Raw genomic sequence first — 27,545 nt, forward strand, 5'->3', positions numbered from 1 at the left:
CTTCTCTGAGCGCTGGCAGCCTTGGGCTTACCTCCGGGGTGGGCTGTGGGGCCCTGTGCCGGGGACACAGGGAGAGCCAGCCTTGCCAGTCGGGTCCCTCGGCCTGGGCCGCAGAGCGGACACCGGCTGCCCTCCTGCCCCTGCCTGTCCCCGGATGGAGGCCTCCCTCACAAACCATCACCTTTCATCTGGTCTCACCAAAGATGGTGGTGCTTCAGTCCTCCTCCCGGGCTCCTGTGTTCTGTGCCTCCGCTTCTGCCCCCCAAGGGAGCGGCTCTGGTGGGTGGGCACCCTCCCCTCGGTTGGCATTCATCCGTTGCATCATGCTGTCACACACACACACACACACACACACACACACACACACACGCACACAGCCTGGGACGCTCAGCCCCCACAGCCCCCACTCCCTCCTCCCCCCCAAACCCCTGCCGTGGCCCAGCCACCCTCGAGCATCCCAGTGGGTGTCTGAGGACATTCCCGTGGTCGGCAAACTGTGGTTCCTGTGCCACATGCAGCTCTTTGGCTCCTTGAGTGTGGCTCTTCCACAAAATGCCACGGCCTGGGAGAGTCTGTGTTGAAGAAGCAGCGTTAGAAAAAGTTTAAGTTTTAAAAAATGGGCTCTCCAAAGACATTTCCATCGCTGCACCGTTGATGTTTGTCTCTGTGGGCTCATGAGTTTGCCGACTGGGCTAGACGGAGCATTGCCATAGACAGGCCGTCCTCGCTGCATAAGAAACCGCCCAAACGTGGTGCCTTAAAGCAAAAATGCATTTCTGCTTTTATTCCTCCCTCTTCCGGGCATGGCCTGGGCTCAGTGGGGCGGATGACCCTACAGGCCACTCAGCTGGCTGCTCCATCACTGGCGCCTGAGCCTGAGCATGAGCCCCAGGGTCAGACACCTGCAGCTCCTCAGCGCCCGCTCTCTGTCTCTCTATCTCTCTGTCTCTCTGTCTCTGTCTCTCTCTGTCTCTGTCTCTGTCTCTCTGTCTCTGTCTCTCTCTCTCTGTCTCTCTGTCTCTCTGTCTCTCTGTCTCTGTCTCTCTCTCTGTCTCTCTGTCTCTCTATCTCTCTGTCTCTCTCTCTGTCTCTCTGTCTCTCTATCTCTCTGTCTCTGTCTCTGTCTCTCTGTCTCTGTCTCTCTCTCTCTGTCTCTCTGTCTCTCTGTCTCTCTGTCTCTGTCTCTCTCTCTCTGTCTCTCTATCTCTCTGTCTCTCTGTCTCTCTGTCTCTGTCTCTCTGTCTCTCTGTCTCTATCTCTCTGTCTCTCTGTCTCTCTGTCTCTGTCTCTCTCTCTCTGTCTCTCCCTCTCTCTCTCCCTGGTCCCCCTCCAGCTTCGGTTTCCTCATTATGTGTCAAATCCAGAGGAGCAGGTACACGTCGGCCAGTATCAGCTGCTGTAGTGACGTGGACATCGTTGCCAAGGAGACGCGGGGCTGCGGGAAGGCCTTCGGGTGCCTCTCGGCTCCCGTTGGAATACAGGCAGCCGTCGCCTGCAGGTTCCCGGGGGAGACCGAGGCAGCGGGAGGAAGTCATAACTTCTTCCAGTGAAAGAGTTCAGAGACGGAGGAGAAGGAAGCTTTTCCCAAAGAAAGGGCGTTTCCTGGGAGAACTGGGGATGGGGAGAAGGTGGGGACCAGGGGTAGGGGTGCTGGGGGCGGAGGCGGGAAGGAAGGGTGGGCCAAGGAAAGGGACTAGCACGTGGGGAGATCAGAGATGAGCAAAGCATCATGGGAGATTACTGTTGCTCCCTAAGCCCAGGGGACAGCATGTGGGGTGCACCGGGCACACTGATCACCGAGAGGCATTCTGGTGTGTATGGCATCACCAGCCCTCTCCTAGTCTCTCATTTATTCTTATTGATTTCAGTGAGGAAGGGAGTTGGAGAGAGAGATAGGAACATCAATGATGAGAGAGAATCATTGATCAGCTGCCTCCTGCACACCCCCTATTGGGGATGGAGCCTACAACCCGGACATGTGCTCTTGACTGGAATTGAACCCAGGACCCTTTAGTCTGCAGGCCGATGCTCTATCCACTGAGCCAAATGGGCCAGGGCTCCTAGGTCTCTCGGTTAGAAAGACAGTGCTGAAGTGGTGAGGGCCTGTCCCTGCGAGGCTGCAAGCAAAACGGAGAGAAAGGAGTAGATTGAGAACAATCTTTGAGGACTCGCTGCATGCCTTGAAATTGGAATTGATTTTTGAAGGAGACAGATGATTACGTTAATGTTTAAAGATGACCACGATTGGGAGCTGAGAGACACGGGGTGGGGGAGGAACAGCCGATGGAAGGGGCGATAAGGAGTCCACTCCGCGCAATGATGGGAGGCAGCGGCGGCAGAGCCTGGCCTCCGGGTAATTAGCGATGCAAGGCCACATCCTGAGCGAAAGGCTGCGCTGGGTTCACTGACTCCAAAGTCAACATGAAGATAAATATCTGCTCCCGCCAATCCAAAGCAAATAGCAGCGGATCTATACCCCTGTCCCCGGCAGCCAGGACGCTGGGTAAAACATGAAACGTCCGAGGGCTGGGACTGCAGAGTCGTGATCTGTGAGAAGGAGCAGAGGGGGCGATTGCTTTCTTCTGGGTCCTGGGAGGTGCCTTCTGGACTGGGGGGCAGGGAGGGGGCCAGAGGAGGCAGCAGCAGTCTCATGGGGGGAGGGAGAGATGGGAGCTTGGGGATACTGAGGTTGCCATGGGTAGAGCTCCTTCGCTGCAGGGGATGGAGTCACGCGGGGAAAACAGAGCTCCAGAATCTGCCGGGGGCCTCGGAAGGCTGTTGCTAAATGCGAGGCAGCATAAGGCGAAGCTCCATAAGGCTGGGGAAAGAACCGGCAGGGAGCTGAAGGCAAACAGTTCCTGAAACCCACGCGGGAGTCCTGGGATTCTGAGTTCTCTTCAGCAGGCGTGGAGAGATACGACTTAACATCCGTGACACTTGGGACAGACCCCCAGCGTGATGCCTTATGAGTAGGGCCAATTGCTATCGACTCCAGGCTGTTCTAGACTTGTCCTATATAATTATTTTTTTTAAATTTTAAAAGGATCAAATTGACTCACAAGTAACTGCAGCTGGAACAAAACCAGATGTATTCTAAAGGATAACAAAATGCAGACGCTCAATAATGTAACATGCAAAATGTCCAGCATCCAATAAACGATTGCTGGACATGTGAAGATGCAGGATAGTATGACCAGTTACAAGGAGGAAATGCATTTAATAGAAGCAGACCGAGAAATCACAGAGAGGATGACATTAACAGCCAAGATCCTTAAAAGCATAATGATCAGTATGCTCCAGGGAATGAAAGCAAAGTCCAAAAATAAAGAGAAAAATAAAAGATAGGAAAATACTAAACAGAACTTCTAAAATTGAAAAACAAAATGTCTGAAATGAAAAATTCCCTGGATCAGCTTAACCTTGGATTAAATGCTTCAGAAGAAAGGATAAGTGAACTTGAAGATATACAATAGAAACCATCCAATTCAAATATTAACCTTTTAATAAGTCTGAACAAAAAATTACACAGTTTTAGTGACCCACAGGACAAAAATCAGGCAGGATAACATATGTACAATTGGAGTCCCAGAAGAAGAGAAAAGGGGTTCAGAAAAATATTTGATAAAATAATGACTTTGTGTGATGCATGTAAAACAGTGCTTAGGTGGAATCTATGTCTTCGCATGCTAATATGAGAAAAAAATCAAGTTGCAAGACCAGTGATCCAATTGTTCCACATTAAGAATCAAGAAAAAAAGAAAGAAAGAAAGAAAGAAAGAAAGAAAGAAAGAAAGAAGAAAGACAACTAAACCACAAATAAGAGTGAGGAAATAAAAATGAGGTGGGAATCAAGAACCTCAAATATTAGCAAATACTAGGGGGGGAAAAATCAATGAAATGAAAATATGATTTTTAAAAACACACCCTTAAAATCATAAACTCCAGCTGGACGAATTAAAAAACACATCAGAATGAAAATGAAAGGGACCTAGTTTCTCCAGAGAACAAAAGGCAGGAAGGGGCCAAAGGAACAACTTTCCATGAATAAGTCCAGCAACTTAGATACAGTGAACAAGGTGCAAATTCCTAATGCTGACACAGGAGAAGGAGAGATCTGGACGGCTCTGTACCCAGCCAAGCAACGGAATCCACACTGAGAACACCCCACCGCGGGCTTAGAACGGGTGTTGTCACCCTGGAGGACACCAGCCCTGAAGAAACCTGCCACACAACCACCAGTTCACAAACTGGAAGAGGAAGTACCCGCAGCTCATGGGTGAGCTGAGAACAAAAAAACAGATGAGCTGAAAACCAATGAAAACACAACAGGCTGAAAGGCGGTACGGGAGGCAGAGAGGGCTTGGCGGGGAGGGAGGGGGGAATGGTGATGGAAGGAGACTGGACTTCGGCTGGTGAATCTGAATCCTGAGATCCATAGATGTGAGTCACCCCAATAAATTAAGTAAAAAAAATTGTTTAATAAAAAAATACAGCTGACCAATATCCCTCATTAATATATATTAAAGATCTTTAATATAATTCCACCAAATAGCATCCAGGGATATATGTAAAAAAGGGTAATACCAGCTGGAACGTGATGCCGTTTAATATTAAAGGGAGAAATGTGATACTTTCAATGGATGAAGAGAGAGCATTTGACAAAAATCAATGCTGATCATGTTAGAAACTCTCAGAAAAGTAGGAAGAGAAGGAAAGGGCCTCACTGACGAAGAGCATCAGAAATCAAAACCCAAAGAACCCAAACAAAACTTACTGCTGGAATCATACAATGATGGAAAGTCCAAATAGCTGAAACCAGTTTGGCTCAGTGGATAGAGCGTTGGCCTGCGGACTGAGAGGTCCCCGGTTCGATTCCGGTCAAGGGCATGTACCTTGGTTGTGAGCACATCCCCAGTAGGGGGTGTGCAGGAGGCAGCTGATCGATGTTTCTCTCTCACTGATGTTCCTCTCTATTCCTCTTTCTTCTTCTCTGTAAAAAATCAATAAAATAAAATTTTAAAAAAAGAAAAAATAAAAGTCCAAATACTTACAGCCATATGGCAAGAGTGTCCATTTTCAGCATTCCTATTTACTACTTAACTGCTGTCCTGGCCAGGGAGGGAGACATATAAATGAAATAAGAGCATGCTAATGGGACAGAAAGCAGTAAGTAACTCTGTCTTCATTCACTGATGACATGATTATGTCTGTAAAACATCCAAAAAGAAACTCCCAAAAGCATTGCTAAATTTATTCATTTCTCTGAAGACAAAGTCAATAGACAAAAATCAGTCTTATCGCCATATATAGCAATAGACAGATGAAAACTTAGAATTAAAAGTGACATCACTTACCATAGCAGCAAAAGAGGAAAATACTTAAGGATATATATTAATTCGGTATCGTTATATACACCGAACATTCTATATGCTATGTGCAATTGGTACATATTTGGGGACATATGTGTGCTTCTATATGTGTACTCATATACAGGCAAGAAGCATACACTAGAAAACTGCCAGACCTTGTTGAATGACATGAAAAACCTGCATAAATGGAGAGAAACGTCTTGTTCGATGGCTGAGGGACCCACTGTTAACATGTTAATTCTCCCCAAATTGATCTACAGATTTAATGTAATCCCAATCAAAATCCAAGCAGACAGCTTTTTTGGAGGGCGGGGGATTGACAACGGATCCTAAACTTTATCTGAACAGGAAAAAACACACACCCTGGAACTAGTATCTTAGTCCATTTGAGGCAAACTGACAACCAATTTCTGGGAAGCAAACCTCCGCCGACAGACAACATGCTCCGCTCAGTTCTGCTCCTGGGTTTTTACGTGACCATCAGGGGAGGAGACACATAGGTGGGTCACCTGAAAGCCATGGTGGTAGGTCGGGGGGCGGGAGAAAGCTAAGCCGGAGACCTCTGGGATTGGATGGAGTGAAATGACAGACACGTGCTGCTTGTACGCAGGTGGCACAGCCAACAATTAACACCTGGTGAGTGTGCATGGCCTCAGGGAAGAGCTGTGGATTCGGAGGACCAGCGGCGCCGGCTGGACCGAGACCCACGCGTGTCCTTGCAATGTGCGGCCGCGGGGGCGTCGCCCGGATTGCTGGCCGTAGCCGAGCACAGGTCTGGGGCTGACAGACGCAGCTCTGGGGAGGCCTGGTTGGCAATCTTCAGAGCAGACCCTGCCCGAGTGTTCGCAGTGGCGTTCACAGCAGGCGTGTTTCTGTACGCCGCCTTCCGTGCGGGCGGCGGGACCACCCCCTTCCCGTCTTCACGCCCAGTTTCCGTGCAGATCTGCCCCCACGCACCACCACCACTGTGTGCCCGGCGGGCCCATCTGACCTTCAGGCAGGCGTCCTGTCCTGGCGCTTGTGGGGGGTGTGGTGGCAGTGGCTGCAGTTGTTGATTTTGTCATGGCAGTTATTGTAACGGTTGCTATGGTGATGGCGATGGTGGTTGTGATGGGGAGTTTGCAGTGCTTGTGGTGGATGTGGCGGTCGTGTCAATGGTTGCTATGGTGATGGGGTGATGGGGATGGGAGTTTGCAGGGCTTGTGGTGGGTGTGGCGGTGGTGGTTGCAGTGGTTGCTATGGTGGTGGTGGTTGGTGGTGACATTGCTGTGGTTTGGGTTGTGGTTGTGGCTGCAGTGGTCGGTCTTGCTGTTGTTGCAGTTATCATAATGGTGTGGTTAGGGTTTGGTTGTCCTCATGGTAGTGGCTGGTGTTACTGTTCCTGGGGCGGTGGTGGTCACAGTAATCCCGGGTGATGCAGTTGTTGGTGTTGGGAGTTGGTGATGGTGTTGGGTGCTTGTTATAATGCTGTTGGTGATGGCTGTGGCTGTTGTGTGGTGGTGGTTTCTGATGGAGCTGTGGGGTTGGTGACAAGGTGGTGGTGGTGTCTGTGCTGTTGGTGGCTAATGTGGTGGCTGGTGGCTGATGTGGTGGCTGGTGCTAATGTGGTGGCTGGTGCTGATGTGGGAGGTGGTGCTGATGTGGTGGTTGGTGCTGATGTGGTAGCTGGTGGTTGGTGTGGTGGCTGGTGCTGATGGGGTGGTTGGTGGCTGGTTTGGTGGTTGGTGCTGATGTGGTAGTTGGTGCTGATGTGGTAGTTGGTGCTGATGTGGTAGCTGGTGCTGATGTGGTAGCTGGTGGTTGGTGTGTTGGCTGGTGCTGATGGGGTGGTTGGTGGCTGGTGTGGTGGTTGGTGCTGATGTGGTGGCTGGTGCTGATGTGGTAGCTGGTGGTTGGTGTGTTGGCTGGTGCTGATGGGGTGGTTGGTGGCTGGTGTGGTGGCTGGTGCTGATGTGGTGGCTGGTGCTGATGTGGTGGCTGGTGCTGATGGAGTAGCTGGTGCTGATGTGGTGGTTGGTGGCTGGTGTGGTGGTTGGTGCTGATGTGGTGGCTGGTGCTGATGTGGTAGCTGGTGGTTGGTGTGTTGGCTGGTGCTGATGGGGTGGTTGGTGGCTGGTGTGGTGGCTGGTGCTGATGTGGTGGCTGGTGCTGATGTGGTGGCTGGTGCTGATGGAGTAGCTGGTGCTGATGTGGTGGTTGGTGCTGATGGGGTAGCTGGTGGTTGGTGTGTTGGCTGGTGCTGATGGGGTGGTTGGTGGCTGGTGTGGTGGCTGGTGCTGATGTGGTGGCTGGTGCTGATGTGGTGGCTGGTGCTGATGGAGTAGCTGGTGCTGATGTGGTGGTTGGTGCTGATGGGGTAGCTGGTGGTTGGTGTGTTGGCTGGTGCTGATGGGGTGGTTGGTGGCTGGTGTGGTGGCTGGTGCTGATATGGTGGCTGGTGCTGATGGAGTAGCTGGTGCTGATGTGGTGGTTGGTGCTGATGGAGTAGCTGGTGCTGATGGAGTAGCTGGTGCTGATGTGGTGGTTGGTGCTGATGGGGTAGCTGGTGGTTGGTGTGTTGGCTGGTGCTGATGGGGTGGTTGGTGGCTGGTGTGGTGGCTGGTGCTGATATGGTGGCTGGTGCTGATGGAGTAGCTGGTGCTGATGTGGTGGTTGGTGCTGATGGAGTAGCTGGTGCTGATGGAGTAGCTGGTGCTGATGTGGTAGCTGGTGGTTGGTGTGTTGGCTGGTGCTGATGGGGTGGTTGGTGGCTGGTGTGGTGGCTGGTGCTGATGTGGTGGCTGGTGCTGATGTGGTGGCTGGTGCTGATGGAGTAGCTGGTGCTGATGGAGTAGCTGGTGCTGATGTGGTGGTCGCTGCAATGGTGTGGTAGTCCTACACCCCAGAACCACTTGCTTATCCCAGTTATTGGTGGAGAAGCCGATTGGGACCAGAGCACTGGTCTCCAGACGCTCTCCCAGCCGCACACCAGCCCCAGCACAGGCGGGAGCCTCCTTTCACGCGTGACGAGTTCCAGGCCCCACTGATTGAAATAATTCCCCGTAACACTCCGCAAGACGCCATCAGACGCTTTACGAGTTTAAATATATCACAGCCCCGCGGCCTAGTCATCTGGTTTGTTTTTAAATCCTGGTGGGAGGAAGAAGCAATAAAGAACGTCTGCCATAATTGGTTTTGTGCGTCCCTCTTAGTCCAGAATCCTGGACTGGAATCTTCCATTTCCTCTCCTAATGGTCCCATTATTTTGTTTCTTGGACACTTCCTGACAAGTGCCCTGTGAGAGCGGTTATATCCAGCAATGCATGGACGTGGGCTCCTCACCTTGTCCCAGGGGTAAAATGCCAGCAGGGCAGGTGTGGGGCAGCGAGGGCAGGCTGGGTCCTGGCTGGCCCCCGCGGCTGTGGGGTTCGAACTGAGTGGCGGAGTGGCGGCGTCTCCCTGTGCTCCCGCCTCCTCCGCGGTGAGCGGCCAGGACGGGCTGTGCGTTCTCAGCGGGATGCGATGGTGAAGGGCCCAGCGGTGCCTGGCGGGCAGGGCGGGCAGGCAGAGCGGGCGCTGGCGCCATGGCTTTCCGTCAGGGCTGATGTTATTGTCACCGCTGCTCAGATCGCCCCGAGCTGAGGCTGAGTCCCCTCACGGGCAGGGGCAGAGGACGAGACAACATGACCCCGTCACACCACACACTGCCGGTCCTGGGCGGGAGGCCGGGTCCCCCTGGCCCCCTGTCCCTCCCCCTGTCCCTCCCCCTCCCCTCTGTTCCCTCCTCGGCACCTTCCAAGATCGTAAATAACCTCCTCGCGGTCCTCCGCGGCTTCGTTCGGCACGTCCAGACCGCGGCGGTTCTGCCTCATTAGCCGGTCTTAATTGACATTATGATACATAACTTTTCATAATCATTTTTTTCTCCCTGTAAGACCAGGACCTGTTGGAGGGCGACCATCTCCAATTTGAATCAATGAATTAAAACAAAAGTGATTTTGTGGCGGCTGAAAGGAGACGGGATGTTAACATGCCGAGCAGCTCAGCCGTGCTGATAACGGGGAGACGCTGGCTCACTCGGCAGCGGGGGCGGGAACCGCGGGACACAGCTCGCGTGGTGAGGAGCGGATCGGCACCGAGGACCGAGGAACCGGCAGAGCTGGGCAGAGGCCGCTGCAGGTGGGGTTCCTTTCCCGCTGACACCCCTCATTTCCTCTTCCGGTTGAAGAGGCTCGTCCCCAAGCACACTGCCGTGGTCGTAAAGAATCCACGTTGATATTTATTCTTGGTTCCTATTTATATGTATATTCTTTTTTAAAATTGATTTTTCACAGAGAGGAAGAGAGAGGGATAGAGAGTTCGAAACATCAATGAGAGAGAATCATTGATGAGCTGCCTCCTGCACACCCCCTACTCGGGATGTGCCCGCAACCAAGGTACATGCCCTTGACCAGATTCGAACCTGGGACCTTTCAGTCCGCAGGCCGACGCTCTATCCACTGAGCCAAACCGGTTTTGGCTCTTGGTGCCTATTTTTATCTTTTCTTGTCCAGGCTCCTACTGACACCCAAGTCTGACATTTTATTTTATTTTTTGTTAATATATTTCATTGGCTTTTTACAGAGAGGGATAGAGAGTCAGAAACATCGATGAGAGAGAAACATTCATCAGCTGCCTCCTGCACACTCCCTGCTGGGCATGTGCCCAAAACCAAGGTACATGCCCTTGACTGGAATCGAACCTGGGATCCTTCAGTCCACAGGCTGATGCTCCATCCACTGAGCCAAACCAGTTAGGGCTCAAATCAGACATTTTTTAATGAATCGAAGTAAATTGTCTCTGTGGTCTGACTGCACGGCGATGCGGGAGGTAGTCGATTTTAACCAGGGCAGAGAGCATGTGGAGTAGCAGCCGCCTCCTGCCTATGTTGAGATTGGGGGTAAGCCAAAGCTGACCTCCGAGGCAGCGGCATAGCTCGGGGCCTGGGCTGGAGGCAGGGCAGCCCATCGGCTCAGGCAGAAAGGGAGCCGCATGATGCTGAACATCTCGTCTGCTTTTCTCTGTTTTCAGCCTCGGGCGTGATGAAAAGACAACTTTATCTTCAGATTTCACATTATATTTAAGTTGTAAAAAAAAAATGAGAGCATATTGAGTCAGTTACGATCCTTTCTATTGAAAGTGACAAAACTCGATAGAAACTGTCTTAAGCAAAAATAAAACGTATTGGCTCATGCGACTGAACATCCTGGAAGATTTTCAGCTCCAGGCAGAATCCTAACCGAGACACAAACAGAGCTCTTGGCGTTCTCTCTCTCTCGGCTCTGCTGTTCCTCCGTCAGCTCCAGCCAGGAGCTGCAGGCCTCTTGATGGTGGCGGGGTGGGTGAGCCCCCCGGCCCCCCAGCCCTCTCCCCCCGTGCCTCCCCTCCCAGCTCCCCCCCCCCCCCAGCTCCCCTCTCCTCCCCCCCGCCCCAGCCTCTCACACTGAGATGAACCAGAAGACCCAGTGAACCAGAGGGCCAGACAGCATGACCCCGCCACAAACTGCCGGGCCATGACCCTCCCCCTTCCCTCTGCTCCCTCCTCAGAGCCCTTCCAAGATCATAAATAAACCTCCTCATGGGTCACAGGGCGGCTGCCATCACTGTGAAGGTCGAGTCGGCCTTGTAGAGGGCGGGCCGGACGGACCCAACACCTGAGAGGTGGACTCAGAATGCACGCCCCTCTGCAATGGCCACATGGGACGGCCAGGCGGCGCTTACACACACAGGTCCCGTCCCTCCGGGCAGCGGTGAGGCTCTGAGCACCTTTGCCAGGAGCTAGGGTGATGGCGGTGGATTCACGACTGCTGCCTCCTCGTCCAGCTCCCACATCGGCCCGGCCGCTGCTGTCCCTCCTGGAACTTCCGTCTATACACCCCCTTCCCGCTCCCTGCTCCCCGGTCTCGGGGCTGAGTCTCCATCACACAGACCAGGGGAGATGGGGAGACGGAGAGACGGGGAGACAGGGAGCTGGGTGTTCCTGGGGGCCCTTCCGGTGCTGGGTCGCTGGGTCGCTGGGACACACACTGTTCCTCCGGAGGGCCTCTCGCCAGGCCTGAGCCCGTCCCAGCCTCCGCCTGAGGGCTGTCTCCCCGCACACTGGCCGGGGCTCACCCAGGGCTGTGCAAGCACCAACCTCGCAGCTCAGAGCCACCGCACACGCTCAGATGAGCGTGCTAGTGCGTGTCAGCTCCAGGAACAGAAGCGATTCGTGGAGGGAATCAGAGCGAGATGGTTCCTAAGAGCCCGGTAAGCCTGTCTGAGCCGCTGCCCAGGCTAGTCTCTGCTGTGTGCTACGCAAACCCCCCCTCATTCTCACTCTCCCCCTCACTCTCCCACTCTCCCCTCGCTCTCACAGAAGAGCCTGGCGGGGCTTCCCCGGTTTTCAGAGCTGGAGTTTAACTAGAACGTCCGCAGCCGTGAGCCTCGCTATGGCCGCACAGACTGCCCATTGGAGTGACGCCTGTGGAGGGCTCTGCGAGTCCCAGCGGCTGGGAAGGAGGGTGCTCGGAGGGGTCTCTGGCCGTGGCTTCGCTGCCTCAGTTTTGCAGAAGACTGAAGCTCGGGGAGGGTGGCTGCCTGCCTATGCCCCCGCCCAGCCTGTGTCCCTCCCTGCCCCTTCCCTACCTGCTGCTCCCCTCCCTGCCCCTCCCCTCCCTGCCCGGCCCTCCCTGCCCGGCCCCGACTACGACTACTCAGCTGTGCTCCCGTCCCACGTGGGCCACGTCCCCGTGTCTCCCAGCCTGCACTGGGCCTTGTCCCACTCATTACGTGGCTGACGGTAATTAGGACTGCGCTAAAATTACCTCCCTGCTCCACAGCCCAGCTCACGACGCCCCAGAGGCCTTGTTCTGCCCCGGGGGTGGGGGTGGGCATGTGCATCAGCCATTGAGGGGACAATCTTCTTCAGTCTTCATCCTTTGCTCATTTGTTCCTTCCTTCCTTCCTTCCTTCCTTCCTTCCTTCCTTCCTTCCTTCCTTCCTTCCTTCCTTCCATGCCTGTCACTGTGCCCCGGGCAGATGTAACCTCCGCCAGGCCTTGCTCTGCCTCCCGCCCTTGGCTGTCTGTACCCCCAGGAGCCCTGGGAGGTGGCACTGGGGCAGTGAGGCAGGTGGGGGGGGTAGAGATGGGGGGTGGGGGCTGAGGTCTGGTTGCAAATGAGCCTCAGGAAGAGCCGGGACCGGACCCTCCATGGCCGAGGTCCTGTCGGGGGAATGAGCCGGCCGCAGCTCCTCCCAGGGGGCCTGCTCAGGTGGAGGCCAGGCCCAGCCCTCCCCCAGCGCCCCCCGGGCCCTCAGGCCCAGCCCTCCCCCAGCGCCCCCCGGGCCCTGAGTCCTGGGCCTGCGGCCGCTGCTCGCTCTACAGGGAAACAGGTGCGCAATTCCATCTTCCTGGCGGATGCTGGCTGCACACTGCCCTCCGACCGGGCTGGCAGCTACCGTGCTAGGGCACTGCCGGGGGGGGGGGGGGGCGGGGGGTGCATTGGGGGCTGGGCTCCCAGGTGGTTTGGCTGCAGGAGAGAGAGAGAGAGAGAGAGAGGGAGAGAGAGAGAGAGAGAGAGAGAAAGAGAGAGAGAGAGAGAGAGAGAGAGAGAGAGAGAGAGAGAGAGAGGTGAGAGAGAGAGGGGTGAGAGACATTGATCAGCTGCCTCCCATCCGCCCTGACCAGAGATGGAACCGGTCACTTAGGCAGGTGCTCTGACCGGGAATCGAACCAGTGACCTTCCGGGGCACAGGGTGCCGCTCCAGCCAGCTGAGCCACACGGGCCGGGGCCACAGACGTGATGGCTACTGGTCACCTCCCCTATCGTTTTCAAAGCCAGCTGCGCGCAGGGCGGTCCAGGTGCTCTCCGGGCTCTGCAGGGACCCTGTCCTCTGGTGGGCGATGCCCGGACTCAGCAGACTGAGCCCCAGAAGGCACACCTAACAAACAAACAAACAGCTCCTCGCTCCGTTCCCCTCAGGGGGGCCTCGGTGACGGCCATCCTGTCATCAGAGGGGAGCTCCCGGTGGGGAGACCCTCCCATCAGCAGCACTCAGACGTCCGGCGGGCAGACACCGCGTGGGCACCCATGGACACCCGTGGGCACCCGTGGACACCCGTGGACACCCGTGGGCACCTTGGACACCCGTGGGCACAGAGGAGCCGTGCTGCCAGCAGGCTCTCCTGACCCACGTGGGGGCACCGTGGGCCCTCAGGCATCGGGAACTGCATGCTGGGGGGCGGGGCTCAGGGAGGCCTGGAGGCAGCAGGGCCGGCTCAGCGCCCGGTGTGCACAGCCGGGCTCCTGCCAGTAACCTGCTCTCCGCCCTGAGGCCTGAGCAGCTTTCCTGAGAGCGGGCGCCGAGGCCAGCGGCTCCTCCAACTGCACCCAAAGCCCAGCCCCGGGTGTGTGAGGACACAGAGCGGGAGGAGGCTGCAGGCCTGAGGGAGGAGGGGGAGGACAGGAGAGGAGGGGGCTGCAGGGCTAGGGAGGAGGCTGAGGGGAGGAGGGGGCTGCAGGGCTGAGGGAGGAGGGGAAGAAGAGGAGGGAGGAGGGGGAGGGGCTGAGGGATGAGGGGGAGGGGAGGAGGGGCCTGCAGGGCTGAGGGAGAAGGGAGGAGGGGATAAGGGGATGAGGGAGGAGGGGAGGTAAGGGGGGCTGAAGGATCTAGGGAGGAGGCTGAGGGGAGGTGGGGGCTGCAGGGCTGAGGCTGGAGGAGGAAGAGAGGAGGGGGCTGCAGGCCTGAGGGAGGAGGCTGAGGGGAGGAGGGGGAGGAGGAGAGGAAGGAGGAGGGGCTAAGGAGATGAGGGAGGAGGGGGAGAGGCTGAGGGAGGAGGCTGAGGGGAGGAGGAGGCTGCCCTGAGCGCTCCCCGCAGCGGAGGGAGAGACGGCTGTGCTGCAGCCCTCGGTATCAGAGCTCTAAGGAGGAGCCTATCGGCAGAGGCTCCTCATTAGGAGGAGGGATGACCCGTCCGTTAACGGCAGAAAAACAAGCCGAACGGAGATGGCAGCCTCTCTAATGTGTGCTGTCCTGTTACAGGCGGACGGATGGCTGCGGGCCTGCTCGCCGGGGGAGGCGGGTCCCCACAGCTGCCTCCAGACACTCAGACACGCTCAGACGCCCCGGGAGGCCGGACGGGGACACACGTCACAGAGGGTGTGTGAGCCTGTGCTCCCGCGTCCCCTCTGCGCATCTCCCTCTGTCTGCGGGGGACAGAGCTGATGGAGGAGGAGGAGGCCTTGGGGGGCCCTGCATCTGGCACACACAGGCATTGAACCTGCCGCAGAGCTGCGTGCCCTTCACCGGGTCTCAAACCTGAGAACCTTTGGTCCGAGGGCCGTCACTCTAACCCCCATCATGGCTGGCGGCTGCCAAGTTGACGTGCTTGCTCTAACCACTGAGCAACCGGGCCGGGGGAACAGTCCACTCCTGGGGTCTGCTTTGGAGACTGCGGGTGTGTGTGTGTGTGGCGGGGGCGGGGGGACTGGATATGGAGGCGCTCCGTCACGATGGTCCCTTCCACACGTGAACCCCTCGCGTGTCTGCTCAGAGCGCTCCCCGGGCCTCGCTCCTCGGCGGGCTGGCAGCTCCTGCTTTCAGAGCGGAGGCGCCCTCTGTCTGTGACGCCGAGGAGCTGGCGGTTTCCTGTCGGTGCGGCCTGAGCTCGATGCCTTTACTGGGACGCGTCCGCGTGTGGATTCGGTTCCTTCATTTCCCGTGGGGCCTGGGCTGCTCAAGCCTGAGCGCCTGTCCTTCCTCCCTGCTGGAAAACCGACAGCCTTTCTCTTCACTGCCTTCTCCCTCGTGAACGCGGAGACAGGCAGGGCCCCGTCTGTCCCTGCGGCAGCAGGAGCTGTCCCTGTCACCGCCGCCTCTGATGGCTCCTACCCCTCCCGTCTGGTCCACCGGTCTCTTCTCAGAAGTGACGCCGTCTGTGACAGCCTGTCCGTTACCAGCTTTGTGTTCTCGCTCAGTCTCTCTTGCTTCCCGTGTCCCCTGGGAACAGAAAGTGTGTGCACAGCTCTCTCACCTTCATTCTCAGAGGGCTGGCCGCTAATGCTGGCCTGTGTCCCAGACCGTGTGACCGGACCGTGTGACCTGGACCCTGTGACCCAGACCATGTGACCCAAACTGCGTGACCCAGACCATGTGACCCAGACCATGTGGCCTGGACCGTGTGACCCAGACCGTGTGACACCAACCTGCCCAGCACAGGATGTCTCCCCTCCACCCAGCAGGCCCTCCAAGGCCCAGCATGGTGGCCAGCCCCCAGCAGCCCATGCACGGGGCTGGCTCTCTCCCTTTGGAGCTGTGTTTGGGTTCAGTGTGAGCCCCACAGCGAAGCCATGTGACCACTCCCTCCCCCCCTCCCCCCGCCTTTGGGCCTGGAGGTCTGGGCCTAGTTCAGGGACCAGTGAGGAGACCCGGGAACTCTTCCAGGAGCGAAGTGTGTGTCCTCACCCCCGCCTCCTGCCTGGGCGCCGGGGAGTCCGCCCCAGGGCATGACCTGCAGGCACCATGCTGGCATCTGCGGGAGATGGAAATCCCCCTGGGGTGGGGGGCTCCTGGGCAGACACCCTCTCGTTGGGGGGCACAGCTCTTTCAGCCGCAGAGTGTGGGGTCCTGAGGGCACTCCCGGCCAGCCCAGCACCCGCACCCCTGCTCCTGCCCGGCCAGCTCGCCCGCCTCCTCCGGAGCCTCCTGTGGGACAGTCTGAGCTCCCGGTGCCCGGGCACCCGGTGCTGCTCTGTCCCTAGCGGCCCCGTTAGACCCGGCCGCCGGCCCAGAGCTGCGGACGCTGGCCAGGGCGGGTCGCTGGCCACGGAGCAGGGCCCTCCAGGCGCAGCGGCCGTCAGCGGCCTCTCGATGGCCTGGCGCCGCGTCCTCGGTGTGCCGATTTATGCCCCGCGGAGGGCTTCCTGCTAACGTCGTCCTGATGGCAGATAAAGCGGCGGGATTTATTGGCCTCGTAAAGAGCCCGGCGGCCTCCCGCGTGGCAAGGGAAGCAGCGGCCGGACCTGCTCCTCGGCCAGCCTACGCCGAGCTTCGGGTGAAGCCAGCCGGCTCCCGGCGGGAGACGAGGGAGGAGGCGCCCTGCTGCACCCCATCGCCCGTGGGTGCGGCGGCACCGGGCTGGGGCGGCCCCGTACCTGCTTCCCGCCGGGCCCCCACCTCTGTTGGCCCTAAATAAGGCCTGGCCGCTCGAACGGCCTGTGCACTGCTGGGGGGTGGGGGGTGGGGGGTGACTGTGCAAATATCCCAAAAGGAAATAACAGTGATGGATGTGCTAGCCCAGTGGTCGGCAAACTCATTCGTCCACAGAGCCAAACATCAACAGCACAGCGATGGACATTTCTTTGGAGAGCCACATTTTTTAAACTTAAACCTCTTCTAACGCCACTTCTTCAACATAGACTCGCCCAGGCCGTGGTCTTTTGTGGAAGAGCCACACTGAAGGGGCCAAAGAGCCGCAGGTGGCTCGCGAGCCGCAGTTTGCCGACCACGGTGCTAGGTGTTGGAGCCAGCCATGAAGAGGTGTGGGCCGGCCGGGCCCAGTCCCGGGCACAGGATGCACTGAGCTGGGGGACCCCCAGCCCTCCCCCCCGCCTGGCCCAGGGCTTCCGTGTGTCGTGGGATCCCGGCCGGGAAGGTCTCGGAGCCAAGGACGGCCCCGCCGGTTAACGCGGCCAAGGCAGGCGGCCCGGGGGGCAGGGGCCTGACCGTGTCCCCGTCCCTCAGACGCCCCGGCTGATGCCGAGGCGGGACGGCTCAGCCCACAGACATTTCTCCTGAAGGCTCGAGGCTGAGGTCCCTGACCGAGGAGCCAGCAGGGGCGGTTCCTGCTGAGGGCCCGCTGCCTGCCGCTCAGACAGACAGACGGCCACCTTCCCTGGGCCCGCGCCTGGGGGAGAGACAGACAGACAGCCATCTTCCCTGGGGGAGAGACAGACAGACAGACAGACGGCCACCTTCCCTGGGTCCTCGCCTGGGGGAGAGACAGACAGACGGCCCCCTTCCCTGGGTCCTCGCCTGGGGGAGAGACAGACAGACGGCCACCTTCCCTGGGTCCTCGCCTGGGGGAGAGACAGACAGACGGCCACCTTCCCTGGGTCCTCGCCTGGGGGAGAGACAGACAGACGGCCACCTTCCCTGGGTCCTCGCCTGGGGGAGAGACAGACAGACGGCCCCCTTCCCTGGGTCCTCGCCTGGGGGAGAGACAGACAGACGGCCACCTTCCCTGGGTCCTCGCCTGGGGGAGAGACAGACAGACGGCCACCTTCCCTGGGTCCTCGCCTGGGGGAGAGACAGACAGACGGCCCCCTTCCCTGGGTCCTCGCCTGGGGGAGAGACAGACAGACGGCCACCTTCCCTGGGTCCTCGCCTCGGGGAGAGACAGACAGACGGAGCTCTCTGGTGTCCTTCCTCTGAGGACACTCAGCCTACCGGTCAGGGCCCACCCTAGGGCCTCGGTTTACCTACTGACCTCCTCAGAGGCCCCGTCTCCGCACAGGCCCCCTGGGGGTTGCGGGTGAGGACTTTGCCCCGTGAATTTCAAGGACACAACTTAGTGGACAGCGCCCCGGGCTTGTGGGCGGGGAAGCAGGGAACTCTGCCTTGGAGATTGTTTTCTTTAAATGTATTTGTATTGATGTCAGAGAGGAAGGGAGAGGGAGAGGGAGAGAAACACCAATGCTGGGAGAGGTCAGTGGTTGGCTGCCTCCAGCACACCCCACACTGGGGATCCAGCTGCAGCCGGGGCCTGTCCCCTTGACCGGAATCAAACCGTGACCTCCTGGTTCATAGGTCAACGCTCAACCACTGAGCCACACGGCCGGGCAGAAATTCCTGTGGACTCCCCACTATTCTTCCTTTTATGTTGGAGGAGAATCCACTGTTCTCCTCTCAATACTTCTGACCCCCAATGTGTGTGTGTGTGTGTGGGGGTGTTCCCAGCCCCGCAGCGCCCAGGTCTCTGTGGACACCAGCCCCCGGGTTTGCACACACCCTCGGCCCCATGGGCTGCGGGCGGCCCTGCGCCAGCGGAGACCTCCCGTCCTCCCCGTGTGCCTCCCCCGCCGTCAGCCGCGGCCTCGTTAGGACAGGACGCAGCTTCCCGGTGTGCAAAGAACCCCCCAAAACAAACGCGGCGTGCCTTCTGAGGGATTGTAGGCTCCCGCACATAAAAGGGGAATTGCTCTGACAACAGCGCGGCGGTGGACTGGGCCAATAATACACATCACAGCGCGTTCTGGAACGTTCTCGCCTCGGCGGGCAGGCCGTCAATAGCCGGCTTTAAATAAGACACTTTGTTATTCAATAAAGCGGCGCGGGCAGGCGGCGGCGGCCGGCGGGTCAGCCGCTGGGTCTGAAATCTCCTCTGATATGCACCCGGAGGCCGTTACAAAGGGGCCTGCGTGGGCCTAAAGCACACTGTGGTTAGCGGCCACATCTGCATTTCTGCGAGGGGCCTCCTTAACGTCCGTAAACACATAGGCATGCGGCGCAGACAGCGGCCGGCCTGCCTCACGCGCTCAGAAGCGGGTGCGGGGAGAGGCTGCTGGAAGCATCTTCTGTGACCGCGGAGCCGGCAGCCGGACGGACCGAGGGCCGAGCGTGCTCCGGGGACAAACAGCCCAGGCCTCACCGGCCGGGGCTCCGGGGCCCTGCGGACAGCAGGCTGGTGCTTGGGCCCTGGAGAAGGAGGAGGTCCAGGGCCACAGTGACCAGGGCTGCCAGCGACCCAGGCCAGCCCACCCCTAGTAACGGGGTTTGTTTTGGGGGGTTCTTGTAAACGCTCTCGAGTCAGGCCCACTCATCCTGTGCCTTCTGCACCCTGGCCAGTCATGGACTGTGGCCTTGTAAGGGGTGATGGTGTATGAGGGTCTTGTTGCTGCTCTAACAAGTGACTGGGGGGTGTAACACAGAAAACATGTTTTCTCTCATGGTTCTGAGGCCAGAAGTTCAAGCTCAGGATATCAGCATTATTGGCTCCTTATGGAAGTTTGGAGGGGCCAGAAATCCATCCATCCATCCACCCATTCATTCATCTATCCATCCATCCATCCATCTATCATCAATCCATCATCCATCCATTTATCCATCCATCCATCCATCCACCCATTCATTCATCTATCCATTCATTCATCCATCCATCCATCTATCATCAATCCATCATCCATCCATTCATCCATCCATCCATCCATCCATCTATCATCAATCCATCATCCATCCATTCATCCATCCATCCATCCATCCACTCATCCATTCATCCACTCATCCATTCATCCATCCATTCATTCATCTATTCATTCATTCATTCATTCATTCATCCATCCATCCATTCATTCATCCATCCATCCACTCATCCATCCATCCATCCATTCATTAATTCATCCATCCATCCATTCATTCATTCTATCACCAAGAGTATAAAGCAGGAACAGGGCATCATGGTGAGCTCTGAGGGATAATAGTGTGTGACTCAGAGAGCTCGCCAGGAGGCAGCTGGAGGCAGCAGCTCGTGGCAGGGGAGGGGGCCAGGGCATGGTGGGGGGAGGGGCATGGGGGATATAATCAATGATAATGTAATAACTGTGTGGAGCACCAGGTGGGAGGGGGGATTATCGGGGGCATTTTGTATGATTTTCTAACTGCTCTGCTGTACACCTGAACTAATGCCGAGTGACACTGAATGTGAACTGCCACTGGGAAATAAAAAGTTTAAAAATAAATAAAGGAAGCACTCACACCTAAAAGGCATTAATTGTGGTTTATGAGCTAACTGGTGGGGGGACGGCTGCAGTGTGATCCTGAATGGGAGGCGCAGAGCCCTAGTTTCCTGTCCCCAGTTCATGGAGAGACACACGGGAGGGCGTTGGGGGGGCAGAGGGATGCACAGACGGCCTCAGGCTGCATCCAGGGGGAGGCTGGCTCTGTGCGGGGTGTGCCTGCCCACGGGGAGGCAGGTGTGAGCGCAGTTAGAAAGCGCAGTGAGAGGAGCACACCGATGGCTGGCAGGGACCGTGTCCGTGGGCTCGGGTCCAGTTTAAGAGTCTGCCGGCCTTCGTCCGTCCGTGACAGCTTCGTTCTGACAGCTGGAGGATGCGGAGGAGCGTGCATTAGTTGAGCGCTCCACAATCCCAGATCGCTGTCCTCTTCCTCACAAACCGGGGGTCCTGCTTCCCCATTTGTCCTCTGGGACCCCCGCCCTTATTCCAGGGGAGGGGCGTCTCCCAGGGCCGGGCGCTGGCTGCCAGGGGCGCAGGCCTCCGGCTCCACTCCCTGGGGTCACCGTGGGCTTTGTGGCACCTGCCCAGGGGAGCAGGCTGAAGGAGCAAAGGAATGGTGACTGAGAGCGAGAACAAAAAGAGAGGGTGTGTATGAGTGTGTGTGCATGTGTGTGCACATGTGTATGTGCTTGTGTGTACTTGCATGTCTATGTGTTTGCTTGGTGCTTGTGTGCTTGCATATGTATGTATGTGTATGTGTGTGTTTCTGTGTGGGTATATGTGTATGCTTGTTGCTTGTGTGTGCATGCGTGTGGGGAAGGCGTGTGGACCAGGGCGGATCCAGGCTGAGGCATGTGGACATGAGGAGGGCAGCACGCCCTGGGACCATCCATCTGGCCGTCGCGCCGGCACTTAATCCCCGGAGCGGCGACCGTTCAGTGTTCTCCTAAATCTGTGTTTTAAAGGTCTGGCTCTAATGCCGGAGGAGGCCCGGAAATCCTCTGCCAGCCGGTCTGGGACAGCGCGAATGACGTGAGTTATTCCGGCTTCACCTCCAGACGGGCGGCCGCGTTGGCATAAAACTGCCGTTTCCCGGTGATATAAGGGGCTCCCACTCCACACGGTCGGTATCAGGAGCTACTGTTTCGCGCCTGACATGTGGGCCATTTTAATCTCCAGCCTCTGCCCCCGGCCTCCGCCCCCGGCCTCCGCCCCTGGCCTGCCACCTCTCCCTGGCATATTTCTGGCTCTGTCTGCAGTCTCCCCGAGTCCTCTGGACCAGCCACCTGATCCAGGAAGTGGAGGCCAGTCCCTCCAGGGCAGTGAGGGGACCGGTGTAAGGGCGCAGAACAAAGAGCCCAGCTACGGGCCAGGCAGGTGCTGGCGCCTGGAGAGAGCCAGGAGGTGACAGCGGCTGCTCCCAGCACCGCCCACGTGTGTGTGCACGTGTGCCTCTGTGTTTGCACACCTTCCCCCGGCTCATGCCCAGCCCACTCCCCTGGTTCCCACAGGGACTCTGCTCCTGCCTGCCCTCCCCGCCCCCCCCGCTGCCCCCGGGGGTGGGGTAAGGACGCAGCCCTGACAGCCCTTCCCCCGTCAGCTCTGCTTGGACTGGCTCTGCCAACGCAACCGTGTCCCCATGCCCCCGACGTGCTGGAACTTGGCCTCTGACCTGGACCAGACCCCTCGCAGGAAGTGACACGGGAGCCGAGGCGGGCCCAGCAGCCACGCCACCAGCACCTGAGGGCGGCCAAGGTGAGGAGCTGCCGGCGGCCGGTGTGGCCGGGGGACTGGCAGCGGGTGCTGCCTGGTTAAGTGGGTCACTCACTCCCCAGGTTCCTGGCTGCCGCCCTACTGACCTGGTTTCCCCACCAGCCTGCGGTTTGCCGAGCGATTCTGTGCCAGGCAGTGGCTCTTAGGAGAACTGACAGCCACCCAGGAAGCATTCCGGGCACATTCAGAACTCGCTGGGGTCATTTTACCCCACTCCCCCCGAAGGTGTGGGTCTGAGGCCGGAGGCAGAGGGGGGACGGAGAGTGGGGGCCTCTCTGGGGGAGGAGATACTGGATTGTAATGAGGGGGTGTGGGTGGATTGTGGGTGAGCAGCTGATGCCCCCGCAGGTCCTGAGTCCTACCTCCGGCCCGGTGAGTGTGACCTCAGGGGTGAAAGGATTTCGTGGGCGTGCGCAGAGCTGGGAGGTCCGCTGGTGCTCACGTGAGAAACACTCAAACTGCAAAGAATGTCTGTGAGTTTAGTTGAGCCAAACGGTCCACAGGAAGCAGAACCTCTAAGGAGGAGAAGGCAGTTCTGCACCCGGGTGTATGCATGGCAGCCCAAGGAGGCGAGGGTCACGTGACACCCTTTGGCGGTAGAGCAGGGAGGCGGGACAAAGCACAGCGGGAGACGTCTGGGATTGGAGGAAGAGTAAAATGATAGGCACATGCTCTGTACGCAGCTGGGCACGGGACACAGGTGTTAACAGTCAGCCATTAACGTGATAACAACAACAAGGAGGGAATGTGGGGCCACCTGAGGGGTCGGAAAAAGAGAAGCTACCCTGACATCCACAGGTGTGTCACCCTAGATGCAAAAAGGCCGTCGGCTCAGGTAAGATCAAAGCTGATCTCGGTCAGAGAGGGTTCCGGCCTGGGACCTGACTACCTGCATGAACTGCTCTTCGTTAGAGTTTTAATTCCTTTCAGACCATCGTTGGTGGTGAGTTTCCATCTTTGAGTTTGCAAGGCCTCCCTGCAGGCCCCCTGAGCCTGTGGGGTTAGCACGTGGCCCCTTTCCGTCCACCCTGGGCTGTGTGGACGGACCGCAGACGCAGTCAGAGGTCTCTGTGGAGGAAGAGAGGGTGAGAGGAAGGGAGCAGGAGGCTTTGAGGGCGAAGGAAGACGCCACGCAGGGAGGCAGCGCCCACGCTGGGCAAGGCTGGGCCCGCCGCCCCGCAGCCTCTGGTGGCTCCTGACGGCATGGGCACCTGGCTCTGGCCCAGGGAAACCGAGTAGGGTTAGGTGCCTGCCTGGGTTAGGTGCCCACCTGGGTTAGGTGCCCGCCTGGGTTAGGTGCCCGCCTGGGTTAGGTGCCCGCCTGGGTTAGGTGACCACCTGGGTTAGGTGCCCGTCCAGGTTAGGTGCCCATATGGGTTAGGTGCCTGCCTGGGTTAGGTGACCACCTGGGTTAGGTACCCGTCCAGGTTAGGTGCCCATATGGGTTAGGTGCCCATATGGGTTAGGTGCCCGCCTGGGTTAGGTGCCCGCCTGGGTTAGGTGCCCGTCCAGGTTAGGTGCCCATATGGGTTAGGTGCCCGCCTGGGTTAGGTGTCCTCCACGGTCTTCGCCTTTGAGCTTTGGATCCGGTGTGTTTGCCTGAGCTCAGTGATCCATCATCCACCATCCATTCTCCACCATCCACCATCCACCATCCACCATCCACCATCCACCCACCATCCATCCATCCACTATCCCCCCACCCACAGGGGAAGCAGGGGTGGGTGGGAGATGAGGCTCCGAGCCCCAAACCACTCCCCACGTAGCCGTTCACCAGAGAGCCCCAGTCGGAGGTAGTGACGGGGCCCTGGTGCCCCAGCCCGCTGGGAGGTGGGCATGAGGCTCTGCTCCGCTTCTGCCAAGGAGCAGGATCCTCCGCCCTGACAGCGAGAGGCTCTCAGAGGCGCCAACACCGCCTCAGGCTGACACCCCACCTTTCCCCCCCACGGCCACGCCTCCTCCATTTTGGAAAATCCCAGCGGGAAGGACCTGCCTCCTGCCTCAGCTGCGGCGTCTCCTCTGCACAGGGGCCATCGGGACGGTCCCAGGCGGACCCGGACAGGACCTCCCCAGCCGCACTCTCCTCATTAGACTAACGACACAAGCCATCAAACCCTCAGAACCTAGCACAGCGGGGGAGACGCACACACTCACCCCGCCCTCCCCTCCCTGTCCCCCTCCCCCGGCCCCCTCCCCCCGCCCCCAGGCGGAGAAAGGCCCAGGAGCCCAGAGCCGCCGGTGCCCGTGCAGGAGCCATGTCAGCAGCGCGGTCTCCGCTTATTCACGTTAAATAGACTCTTCCTCCCCTCGGCGGGAGATCGATACCTGGCACTGATCCCCCGTCCCGTCTCCTCTGTTTGGCTCTGTGTCGCGGCTCCGTGTCACACGGAGTGGAAATCAGACATGAGAGCTGCCAGGACGGATCTGTCACAATCCCGCTCTCCGAGGGGACATCTCGGCGCACCGCCCGCCGAGCCGCGCTCCGGCCGTCACACCGGCTCCGGTCGATACGCACAGCAGTGACCGCGGGGTAAGCAGGCCGTGCGATGACAGCCATTCTCTGCTCTGAGGCCGCCCGCTCCCTCTGGAGCCTCCGGCAGGTGGACCGCACGCGTCCCCCTCCCCCCACCCCCCGTCAGCCAGGCTGCGGCCGCCAGGAGAGTGGCCCTCAGTCCGGCTGTGGTCTCCGGGGGACAGGTCTTCCCAGCCCGGGGACGGCCTGTGGGGGACATGCAGCTGGGCTCTGGGGGTGCAGGGGCCGCCCACCCAGGAGGGGGTGGGTCAGTTAGGGAGGACATTCCCATGCGTCAGGGGAGAGGGGGCAGTGGGCTCCATGGCTCTGCAGACCCGAGTTCAAGTCCCAGTGCCTCTGGCAGACAGCCTCACCCGGCCCAGCCTGTGCAGCCCGGGCCCTGGCCCAGCTTGCCGCTGCCTCCCAGCGGGCTCTTCAGTGTCAGTGGCTTCAGTGGCCGGGCTGCGTGGTTCCGTGGGCACAGCCCACCTCCCGTCTCCCTGCTCTTCAAAGCTGCTCAGGCGTCAGGAGGCACTAGGCCTCCTCTTCTGTGAACACAACCCTGTATTGTTTTAAATAGATTTTTATTGATCGCAGAGAGGAGGGGAGAGGGAGAGAGAGAAACATCCGTGATGAGAGAGAAGCATGGACCGGCTGCCTCCTGCGTGCCCACGCTGGGGATGGAGCCCACAACCCGGGCCTGTGCCCTGACCGGGAATGGAACCCTGACCTCCCAGCTCATCGGTGGACGCTCAGCCCTTGGGCCCCGCCGGCCTGGCCCGAGGGCTCCTGCTGACATCCCGCCTTTCCCTCCGCACCCCCTCCTCCGCTGTGGAAAGCCCCAGCGGGCGCAGCCCTTCGCCGCCCCCTCCGGCGGCATCAGCCTGAAGGGCCCGTGAAACCCGCGTGTGCAGCGGCCCTGGGAGGGGCACCCGCCCCCGACACTCACGGAAGGAAGGCAAGGGGCCCACTTCCCCCAGCACCCCCTGCGGCCGGGGCAGCCTGCGCTCGGCGGGGCGGGCGACCCGGTGCCCCTGAGCCACCCCTCCACCCCTCCCAGGCGCAGACGCATGCCGCCGGGCGGAGCTGGGATGCGGTGTGAGACACCCACGCCTGCTCCGGGCCCGGCACCTGCACGGGGACGCGGTGCCTGCCAGCGGCTGCCCCGCCCCCTGTCACCGCTGCAGACCCTCGGTTTCCCCACACGCGGGGCCCGGCCTGGCCCTCGGTTGGTTCAGGACGTAGTTCCAGAGAGATGCAACGTCTACATGCCATCCACACACGTGTGACAGAGAGGGCCCCTGGCTTCCCCCGCCCCCGGCAGAATGGGTTTTTGTAAATTTTCTGTTTGCAGGAGAAGCGCCCACTCGGCCTGGCCGGGGTGGCTCGGCGGGTCAGGGCACCCTCCCGGGCACCGAAAGGTTGCCAGTTCAATCACCAGTCAGGGCACCAGGCCGGGCTGAGGGTTCAGCCCCGGGTCAGGGGTCACATGCACGGCAACCACTCGATGCTTCTCCCTCTCTCCCTTCCTCCCTCCCTCCCTCCCTCCCGCCCCCCCCTAAGCATCTCCTCCGGCGGAGATTAAAAGGGGGCGGGCGGGGGGTGCCCCCTCCCCTTGTGGGATAAGCCTCCTCCACACGCGCCAGATGTCACACGTGTCAGTGACGCCAGTCCGTTCCTCACGCCTCAGGAAGCGCTCCGTACGTGAGGCGGGGGGCGGGGGGCGGGGGGCAGGCATCTCCGCGTATCCAGTGGGCTCATCCGTGTCTGTAATCCCATCAGCCTCCGCTCTCTAAGTTGTGAGGCAATTCTGTCAGGCGAACACAGATGGAAATTGCTGTGCCCTCCCGGGAAATTGCCAACAGGCGGCTCCGTTCTGCCTGGGAGCTGTTGGTCCCCTGGGCTGGTTTTGTCTGTCGGCAGTGAAGCCGCCACGCGATTCTAGGGCTCCTCCTGCTCAGTGTGGCCTTTTTCCATCCCTGTATGTCCCAATGCGTCCTCGCTTTTAAGTGGGTTTCTTACACTAAGGGTGTTGGTTAGTAACTCGGATTTTGTAATCAAAGAAAACATGATAATTTCAAGAGAAACATCAAAAGTGCTTTATTCAAAGTGATGTCCATCGCTAGCTGGACATTTCCCCATCTTTCAGGGAATTTGTGGGTGCCGTCCCAACAGAACTGTCTTGTTTCGAGACAGACCATTCAGAGACACCATTTCCCACTTCTTTGTACGTTTTGAAGGGCTGCTCAGACAGTGCGTGTGCCATCGATGGGAACAAGAAGCCATCTGAAGGAGAAAGGTCTGGTGAACACGGCGGGTGGGCTAATACTTCCCAGCAAGATCATTTAACGTGTCTTTACCTAGTTTTGAAGTGTGTGATGGTGTGTTATCATGAAGCAAAATCACATTCTGTGTCTTCTGGCCCATTCTGGTGGTTTTATGATCAAATTGTGGTTCAAATCGATTATTTGTTGTCATTAGCGATCAGTATTAACAGTTTCACCTGGTTTTAGAAGCTCACAATACACCACACCTTCCTGATCCCACCAAACGCAGAGTACTGTCTTCTTTCCGAAGAGATCTGGCCTGGCAGTTGATGTTGATGGTTGACCTGGGTGAACCCATAATTTTGTGCGTTTGGGATTCTCAAAATAAATCCACTTTTCATCGCCAGTCACAATTCCATGCAAAAAAGACTTACTTTTGTGCCGTTGAAGCTACATTTTACTGATGACTTTTCGGTTTTCTATTTGTCTTTCGTTCGGTTGATGTGGCACCCGTTTTCCTTCCTTTAACATCTTTCCCGTTGCTTGTAAACTATCGGAAATTGTTTGCTGATCAACGTTTAATCTTCCTGCAAGTTGTTTCTGAGTTTGACACGCATCTTCATCCAATAATGCTGTCATTGTTGGTCTTCAAATTTTTTTGGTTGACCTGGACGTTCTTTCCCTTCACTTCGAAATCATCCCTTTTAAAGCATTTAAGCCCTGACTGGTTTGGCTCGGTAGATAGAGCGTCGACCTGCGGACTGAAGGGTTCCACGTTCAATTCTGGTCAAGGGCATGTACCTTGGTTGCGGGCACATCCCCAGTAGGGGATATGCAGGAGTCAGCTGATTGATGTTTCTCATTGATGTTTCTTTCTTTTCTTTTTCATTTT

This window comes from Pipistrellus hanaki (assembly GCF_964339955.1).
Source record: "Pipistrellus hanaki genome assembly, chromosome: 2".
Lineage (NCBI taxonomy): Eukaryota > Metazoa > Chordata > Mammalia > Chiroptera > Vespertilionidae > Pipistrellus > Pipistrellus hanaki.